Source organism: Astyanax mexicanus, chromosome 6 (assembly GCF_023375975.1).
Source record: "Astyanax mexicanus isolate ESR-SI-001 chromosome 6, AstMex3_surface, whole genome shotgun sequence".
In the NCBI taxonomy this organism is placed as follows: domain Eukaryota; kingdom Metazoa; phylum Chordata; class Actinopteri; order Characiformes; family Acestrorhamphidae; genus Astyanax; species Astyanax mexicanus.
Genome location: NC_064413.1, coordinates 56,678,155 through 56,688,580, shown reverse-complemented (window position 1 = coordinate 56,688,580; position 10,426 = coordinate 56,678,155).

Genomic DNA, 10,426 nt, shown 5'->3' with positions numbered 1-10,426 from the left:
TTATTTCAGTAATTTGGTTGAAAATGTGAAACTCATATAATAGATGGATGTATTAAACACAGAGTGATCTATTTTAAGTATTTATTTCTTTTATTGTTGATGCTTATGGCTTACAGCCAAAAATTAGAATATTGTATAAGACCAATTGGTACTTTTAACACTGTGGGCAGTGTGCCAAGTCCTGCTGGAAAATGAAATCTGTACCTCTATTAAAGTTGTTTTCAGCAGAGGGAAGCTGTAAGATATGAAGTGCTGTAAGATTTTGTGGGAAAACAAAACTGCACTGACTTTAGACTCGATAATAAAACACAGTGGATCAACACCAGCAGATGACAGACATGTCTCTCCAAACCATCACTGATCATCAGTAAATTTTACATTTTATAGAGACACACCGTCCAAGCTGCTTGAGGTCTCGTGTTTCCAGTAATCAGTGTTGGTTTGGAGATGGTACGGACATGCATATTTCATTTTCCAGCAGGACTTGGCACACTGCCCACACTGCCAAAAGTACCAATTATGCTAATATAATATTTTAATTCTCTGAAACACTGATTTTTTGGGTTTTCATTGTCTGTAATCTGTAATCATCAACAATAAAAGAAATAAACACTTCATATAGATCACTCTGGGTGTAAGAGTATATAATATATTAGTTTTTTTCAATGATACGCACCATAGTATATGGTGGTTTGTTAATGTTCTTCATTAAAACCTTTTAATATCTAGTTGTAATTTCATATATAGCCTGGCAGTGGCGCTGTAGCCACAGGTTTTCAGCTTTTCTGAATTCTTTTGAACAGTTGAACATCACTAATACAATGCTTCTTTTTTTCTCTTCATCTTCTTCTTCTATTATTTCTTCTTTTTGTATCTTTACCTTTGTACTTTTTTATCTTTTGTTTTCTTGTGCGTTTATTTTATTATTTTATTACATTACAATTAGCGAACGATTTTATCCAACGTGACTCACAAATACTGGTGTGTATTAGCAAGAGAGGACATTAAAGACCAAAAATATTTTAGGAGGCCAAAAAAAATAATGGGATAGAGGAGAAAAGGAGGGGAAGAAGAAAATTAGGTTAGTTAGTTATTTTGTTAGGGGTGTTAGGAGAGTAGGTGCTCTTTAAAGAGCTCGGTTTTCAGGAGTTCTTGAAGGTATTGAGGGAAGCTCCTGCTCTGGTAGCAGAAGGTAGGTAGTTTGCTCCTTAATTTTTTTTAATAAATTAAGATTAATAATAATAATAAACATGATGCTCTTTACCTAAACTAGTCTATGCTGGAGGTAGAGCAGGGGTCATGCAATTCTTATGGCCCACTGATTGGCCACATTTTATTTAATTTTCTTATTGTTCAACAAAACTTTAAGCCCCATTGGTCCATTTTAATGATAAACACTTTGTGAGTTCAGTACTGGTTAATTTGGGAAGGTTCATTAAAGATTTGTTCTGTTGCTTCTGTAATTCGCTTAAAAATATGCGATAAATGTTCCTCAAAAAACAAAAACACGTCAACTAAAGCAGAGCTGCCGAAGTATGTTTGTACGGTTCCATGTTCTAATCTACGCATATCGTTTCATCTTACTTTTTGGCCAATTTCAGTCACATCATCACTGAAGTTGATTCCACCATTGATCCGTAAGCAAAGTCCTTACAGCCAATCATATCGCTTCTTTTTCACCCAACCACAGCTCCCCGCTACGCCCCGTCTAGCTTCGCGCTTCTGTCAGAGCCCTTATTAATGATAAGAATGAGGAGTGTGTGAGTGTGTTTGCGGTCGCTCAGGCTGTATCGCTGTTTATTGTGTGTTCGGTTAGCATTGATGCTAATCCAGCAAACTGCCAATGAAGCCACCTGCTACTTTCATCCACTTAATTTTCCTCCAAACTTTCGATACACTGTCACTGTGCTGAAGACTTTCAGTCTCTCTCTCTCTCACTCTCTCTCTCTCACTCTTTCTATCTCTCTTTCTCACTCTATCTTTCTGTCTCTCACACTGAAAATCTATGTATTTCTCTTGCTGTCACTCACTATATCTGTCTCTCTATCTCTCACATTTTTTCTTTCTCTTACTCTATCTCTCTATGCCTCTCTGTCTTTCTCAGTCTCTTTCTCTCTATCTCGATATCTCTCTCTTTTGTGTGTCTCTCTCTTTCTCTCTCTCTCTCACACACACACACAGATAATGGCATATTTCCCGGTTGTTGAGTGTGGAATATGGAGCTACACTAGCATTTATTTCCTCTGTTCAAACTCAGTAACTCACATTTAAGAACATTAAAATATTTTAACTTAATAATCATCAAATCTGCCCCAAGATTCGAAGAGTCGGTAATGCCAGAAAAAAAAAAACAACAAAAAAAAACGTGTTTTGATTAGTGACCATAAACCCCACAGCTGGGCGGGTTGCTTGGTAATCAGTGCATACTAGTGTGATGGATGCACCCAAACAAAAAACAGAACACAGAATGTATTTTTACTGCAGATTTTCACTTTATTTCCCACTTTTTCACTATTTAATGACACTTGTGTTGACGTCTGTCACTCCGGTGGACGTGTGAAAGACATCTGGAGACCTGTGTTCTTATTCTCACCTTTATAAACACAGTGACTCACAGCACAGTCAGACAGCAGCCGGGGGTCCGCCTGTGGGACGCTCCCTAACTGCCCACCTGACACGGCGTGTGTGTGCGCGTGTGTGTGTGTGAGCGTGTGTGTGTGCGCGCGTGTGTGTGTGTGTGCGCGTGTGTGTGTGTGTGCGCGCGTGTGTGTGTGTGTGCGCGTGTGTGTGTGTGTGTGTGTTTAGTACAGTATTTATGTTTTGTAGCTTTAGGCTGTTGTTCTGTAGCGTTGCTGTGTTGATAATTAATTATTTTTTAAAGTAATAGACAGATGGAGTGAGCAAGAAAATGGAATGAACAGAAAGAAAGTGTGTGTGTGTTTATATATGTGTGTGCTTGTGTGTATATGTGTGTGTATATGTGTGTGTGTGTGTGTATAAAAGACTGCCCTAGGGTCTCTAGAATGTGTGAGGGAGGATGTGAGTAAAAATCTGTTTTGGACACATTTTCGAGTGGGGAAAAAAGGAAAGTTTGGGCAACCCAACAAATTAAACATCTCAGATCTTAATTAGCGCTCTTAGAAGACTTCGTCCATTACTGTAAATAAATTTGTGTAGAGTAGCAGAACAATATAAGAAGATAGCAGAGTGTTCGGAAGACCTTCACCTTCAAAATTACCTTCATAAAATCTATGCGGGCGGGATTAGATAGCAATTGTAAAAACAGGAGGATCAGTGAGTTTTTAGGCTTTTTTCTTGGTCACATGACATCGCGGTGTTCAGTAGCTCCTCCATTTCCACTCGCTGTTGTTTTTTTAACGTGGATCTCTGTGGAAAGCGTGGCGCGCCCAAAGTGTAATTACGGTGCGCGGCAGTGGACAAATATCTATTTTATTAAAGGCGAGGAGACGAAACTCAGAGATGTGCGTCCGGACGGGACTAAAATTACCGGAGGAGCACGGAGTTCAGAGAAAAACAGTAGATAATTCAGCCTGTAATTTTCTCAGAGGACGTCTGAAATTTGAAAGGCTGGGGCATTAGCATTAGCGACTAACAGTTTAAACTAATGCTAATAATGCTAACACTGCTCTAGCAGTGCTAGCCGGGGTTAGCAGCAGGCCACAGGCCGATAATACTCACCTCTGAACGCAGAAAGAGTTAGCACGGTTAACTTTATTCACAGAATTATTGAAATATTAATGTTGTTTAATGTGTTTTGTGTTTTTTTTTCACCTTAGATTATATAATCTGTCTGATCACAAAAGGGCCAGTCTCACACACTGGCGAACACGTGCACACACACACACACACACACACACACTCACACACACACACAATGCAGCTGTGTCCCCAAACAGAGCAGACTGATGAATGCTCACACTCAGTGATCAACAAACCACACACACACACACACACACACACACACACATCAGTAGGTCAGACAAGGTAAGAACAAACCCAATAATCTGTAAATAGACTCAACGTTAAAACTTAATTCTAAATAACAATAATAATAATAATAATATTATTAATAATATTAAATATTATTAAAAAGAGATTCTAGATTACATTACATTTAATTTAGCTGATGCTTTTATCCAAAGCGACTTACAAATAATAATGTATATTAGATATTACTATTACTATTATTATTTAATAATCAATACTATTAATTAAATATACTCAACTATTCACTAAATATACAATGTTAATTAAATATTATAAAAAAAATCCTACTGGATATTTGTGTCTTTAAAACATCATTATAGATATTAATGTTGTTAAAACATTAATTCTAGATAATTTAATTTTATTAAAAATGTATTATGATTTAATAATGGTATAAAAAAATTCATACTGTATATAAACGTTACTAGACATTCACTAACCTGTACATTTTCACTTACAAATAAAAGTAAAAGAATTTCAGAGACAAATAGATTAAATAATTGTAGTTTATTTCAGTAAATTAACAGTATTGCATCATTTATGTACTGAAGGAGCCGTGTGTGTGTCTGTGTGTGTCTGTGTGGGTCTGTGTGTGTCTGTGTGTGTGTGTGTGTGTGTGTGTGTGTGTGTGTGGGCTAAGGAAGACTTTTTTTTAAATGTCTGCGTTGGTTTATAAGATTCTTCAGAACATCTGAAGGGGTTTTACACCTGTATTTGTGTACTTGGTTTATCTGGTCTAAATCAGTTAACAAGTTCCTTAAATAATGTAGCATTTCCACCTTTGGTTTGGTTTGATTTGGTTTGGTTTGATTTGACACAAGGAAAAATGGAAATTGCAACGAAATGCATGACAACAAACCATGTGATCATGTCCTCTTTGCTCTAATTGGTCAGATCCCTCTGGGGCGGACCTAGAAAGTAAATACAGGAAGAAGCTCCTGTGTTCCAGACTACATATATTGGAGTGAAGCTGCTTTAAAACTGAATTGTAAAAGTTGCGATGGTAAACAGAGTTGTGTGAACGTGAGCAGTGAATGCTGCACATACGGACATCAGTGTTAAACAGCTTAATATGGAGCAGCAGCACAGATTAGCATTAGTTAATAGCTGTAGTAATTATTACCTGGGTAATAAATCAGGTTAAACTGCAAGTAAATTACCAATGATGGAATTGTTTCATACTATAATGTTTATATAAGGCCAGAATGAAGGTGCCACTTTGATTTTAAATGAATTTGTTTCTAATTTCACCTCATTTTCTCTATAATTTGAAAGGGTAAAGAAAATAGCATGGCTCCTTCGATACATGTGCAGGAAAGCGCCGGATCCCCAGCTATTATACATCAGCTAACAAATGCCTGTACTCTCTCTCAGACTCTGGCTGCTGATGCAGAAACAGCATGACCCAAGTAAGTCCTAATTTTTCTATAATTAAAAGGGATATTATAAATTAGAATATATGGAATTATTAGGTTCAACATACATTTCCCACATAAAATATATATTTTTCAGTTTTTAATTAAGAATACCAGAAAGTTCTGCACCGTATTTAGTTGATTTGTTTTGTCCATTTTCACACTGCAGTTTAGTGACTGAGCCACTAAACAACTTTACTACACCATGTCATCAATACTCACCTATGTAATAATAATTAAGATGAATGGTCATTTTTATGATGGTAGTTGAGCCTGTGATTCAGTGTAAATATATATATATATATATATTATTTTTTTGTAAGTAAGTAAAAGATTATATTATTACTTAGATAAAATAAATATATATTTTTCCTGTTCTTATTCTAAATCTGAAAAAAGTAAATAATTTAAAATTATTTGGCATATATTTCACAAATATTTCAAATATTTGTACTGTACATTGAATCCAACTGAATTTATTATATGCTGGTATTTTTTTTTAATGTTTTACATTTGGTACCACTTTAAAATAAGGCTCCTTTATAAAGGGTTTTTAAATTTTATAAAGGAGCATATTAATGATTATTAATTAGGGTATGAACCATTAATGAGCAGTTATAACACATAAATAGTACGGACACTAGTGGCCTTTCGTGCAGCAAATAGTGATTTTACATTAATTTATACTGTTAAACCTTAGATCTTACTACTAGATCTTACTTTGTCTTTTTTAATCAGTCATTATTAACTTAATTTCTGTAAATAACTTTTTGTTTAACTACAATTACAACATATTAAATGACTTAGCTGACTATCTATATTAATCTATTACATCTGTTAAAAAGTTATTTTCACTGTTGCTAAAAGTGAGTCTTATTTTAAAGTGGTACCTTACATTCTATATACAGACATATATCATATTTCTGAAAGTGTTGAGGAATATTTATTAACAGTAGATGATAAACACACAGAGTCAGTGTGCCGCATGCTGATTTGCGGTGATGGTTTTGGGAAATCAGATTCAGATCAGTGGGCACAGAGCCAGGCCGGTTACACAATCCCCGTGTCCCAGCCGGACATTTTATACACCCGCTCTGATCATTTAGCTTTTTCTGACGAGTTTCTGTTAAAAATGGATGTTCTCACATCTCTGTAACTTTATTAATGATTTAGATACAAAATATTGTTTCTAGCTTTTGAAAGTCATTATGTGATTTTATACAGACCTGGAATAGAAAGTAGGGAAGAAGAGTAAAATGTACTGTAGATACCATGCTAACAGTTTTAAGTTAGTAGAATGTTTTCTGAATTTTACAGTTAGCATTCTTAGAATTTTCAATCTGTCAAGTTTTCTAAATGTACTTATAACCAATGTTATTTAACGTTTTTAAACACTCTGGTAACATTGCTGCAATGCCAATTGTGACAGTGTTTTTAAATATTGGACCCTAATTTAGCATTCTCTAGGCGATCTGTCAACTGCAGTGCACCGTGCAGCTTGATTTAGGGTGGTCAGTGTGTCTTTGCTATCGTAACAACGGGAGAAGTATTCTTTGTGCAGCTCGAAACACGCAATAGGCATGTTCTAATTCTGTTAATTAATCATGGGTGTGGTTAATTTTTGGCTTAACATAAAAAAATTAGGCAGGTGAGCTCTGACTTTGGTGGATTGCTATTGTAACGGTGCAGCTACCTGGACGTGTTCAACAAACTCTTCTCAGCAGAGGAAACTGAGCTGCTGGTTGACGCTGTGAAGGAGCTCCAGCAGCTCATTTACGGGAACAGCAATGTTATTTTATTTACTATTCTGTTTATTGTTGATGTAAAAGTTGGGTTTGTGCTGCTGTGTGTTCATGCGTGTGTAATAAGTGGGGGTGTACGCTCGGCTCGTCACGGCGCCTGTGTTACCGAGATAGCGATGAACGTCTGACTGTTGGCCTCTGTCTAGGTTGTATTCAGTCAGTGGAGCTCCTGTGTTTTCTGTTACCAAGATAAACAAGCAAAACTCCAGAAATGTACCTGAACACACCTCATTTCTAGAACACCACTGCAATGAGCATGACAATGCGCCTACGGTTTTGGTTGTGGGTCTGTTTTTGGTCATTTCCTTCTGTTTTTTGCTCATTGAACCCATACGAAGCCCTGAGCTGCATAAGAAATCTTTGTTAATATTATATATATTTTAATATAACTTAACATTTTCACATTTACTCTAAAACTGAACTCACGGCTATCGGTCATTTTCCACCTGTTAGTGTAGAATAACTCTGGCTGTTTCCCAAAGACATTTATATCTGCTGTCAGTCTGGCTGTAGCGTCTCACACCGGGTGTTAGAGGTGATATATATCAGTATAGAGCGCTGTTAGCGTTTGTAGCGTTTAGCCTGGAATTCGCAGGAGCTTCTTCACCCTGTTTTTAACTCCTGAGAATGGAGGTAGTCCTCCTTTAAGGTGTTGTGATGTGGAATGACCCAGATCTATCTGCTGCTCGGCTGCTTCAGAGCGATAGCGGCGGCGGCGCCGGCCTGTTTCGAGGGGAAACACTGGAGCAATTTGCAAAAACAGCAGTAAAGAAAGCAGGACCCAGTTTTAAAGTTCTCCCAGTGTTTAGAAGCTTCTAACAGTTTTATTAAAAGTTCCTCAATCAGCAGAATTTTACTTCCTGTTACACAAACTCTCACAATTCCTCACACTCAGACATTCCTCTCCTCACTGATCTCACTTATTAGATCTCATTATTGCTGATATCACCTTATATCTTTATTATTTATTGCTTTGAGAATCTGGCCACACACACACTCGTGCACACACTCACTCTCACACTCATCCACACTCACATACAGCTAAACACCATCTGTCTATCTCTATCTGAACCTCTAACCAGCAGAGATGGGCAGAGGCTCTAAGCTGTAATATTGGGGGTTTGGTTAACAGCTCTGTGCGTAACGTTATAAAAATGTTGTTTCTTATTTATTTTGTTTAATTAAAGTATTAAGTACATATCTTTTTGTATTTTGTATTTGTGCAAATACCCAAAAAACACACTCTTCAAATTCCATCTCAAAAAAGCAAGTACTTCATCTGCTTGGTTAATACTATACTTTTATTGTTGATGATTATTATTATTATTATTATGGCTTACAGCCAATGAAAAATTCAAAAATCAGTATCTCAGAAAATTAGAATATTATATAAGACCAATCTGTACTTTTAGCAGTGTGGGCAGTGTGCCAAATCCTGCTGGAAAATGAAATCTGCATCTCTATAAAAGTTGTCAGTAGCAGAGAGAAGCTGTAAGATATGAAGTGCTGTAAGATTTTGTGGGAAAACAAAACTGCACTGACTTTAGACTTGATAATAAAACACAGTGGATCAACACCAGCAGATGACAGACATGTCTCTCCAAACCATCACTGATTGGTGGAAACTTCACACAAGACCTCGAGCAGTTTGGACTGTGTGTCTCTCCACTCTTCCTCCAGACTCTGAATCCCTTATTTACAAACGAAATGTAAAATTTACTGATGATCAGTGATGCCTATTTCATTTTCCAGCAGGACTTGCCACACTGCCCACACTGACAAAAGTACCAATTGGTCTTAACTTATTAAATATTCTAATTTTCTGAGATACTGATTTTTTTGGGTTTTCATTGGCTGTAATCCATAATCATCAACGATAAAAGAAATAAACTCTTAAAATAGGTCACTCTGTGTTTAATACATCTATATAAAATAGAAGTTTCATGTTTTTAACATTTTGAATTACTGAAATAAAGTAACTTTTCAATGATATTGTAATTTTTTGAGATGCACTAGTGCTGTACTGTACAAACTTCCTCAGGGTGGCGCTGTACAGTATTAGGTGTAGGTTATACTGTATATTAAACCCAAACTGTGTAGCGTTTGCCTTTTATATTTATTACATAATATAAAAACAGGTGATTGGGTCACGACAGGTAGCATAAACCAGTTCTACACAAGCGCTCAGTCTCTCGGCCGTTTCCATTAAAAGGACTATAAGTTCTTCCACAGTGAGGCTGAACAGTTTAGGTTCGTATCTTAATTCTGTTTGAGTACAGTTTATAAAATTGGTGGTGGAGATATCTTTATATTTGTACAAATACCCAAAACTGCTCTCCTCACTCTTCAGATTCCACTTCATTAATCATCCACTCTCCACATCGAGAGCTTCGTCAGAAAGCAAGTAGGAGTATGATTAATCTCACAGTGACCCATGATGCTCCTGTCCTTTCTGAACCCTCACCAGAGCTTTTAGCTTTCAGAGTTAGCGCTTCGATACTCCGTCTCATAAAATACACACAGTACAGCTCTGGAAAAAATAAGATATTACATAAAACAGTGAGTTTCTTTGATTTTACCAAATTAAAATCCTCTGGAATATAATCAAGAGGAAGATGGATGATCACAAACCATCAAACCACCAAACTGAACTGCTTGAATTTTTACACCAGGAGTAAAGCAGCATAAAGTTATCCAAAAGCAGTGTGTAAGACTGGTGGAGGAGAACATGATGCCAAGATGCATAAAAACTGTGATTAAAAACCAACCAAGATTATTCCACCAAATATTGATTATTTCTGAACTCTTAAAACTTTATGAATATGAACTTGTTGTTTTCTTTGCATTATTTGAGGTCTGAAAGCTCTGCATCTTTTTTTTGTTATTTCAGTCATTTATCATTTTCTGTAAATAAATGCTCTAAATGAGAATATTTTTATTTGGAATTTGGGAGAAATGTTGTCTGTAGTTTATAGAATAAAACAACAATGTTCATTTTACTCAAATATAAACCTATAAATAGTAAAATCAGAGAAACTGATTCAGAAACTGAAGTGCTCTCAATTTTTTCCAGAGCTGTATATACGTATATATTACCATTTACAGGGAACCAATGTCCACTGTTATATTATTTGCAGTTACTCTTGTTTACTTGCATCGTACAGGCAGAGATTTTCAGTGTAGATAAGTTATAGATAAGAG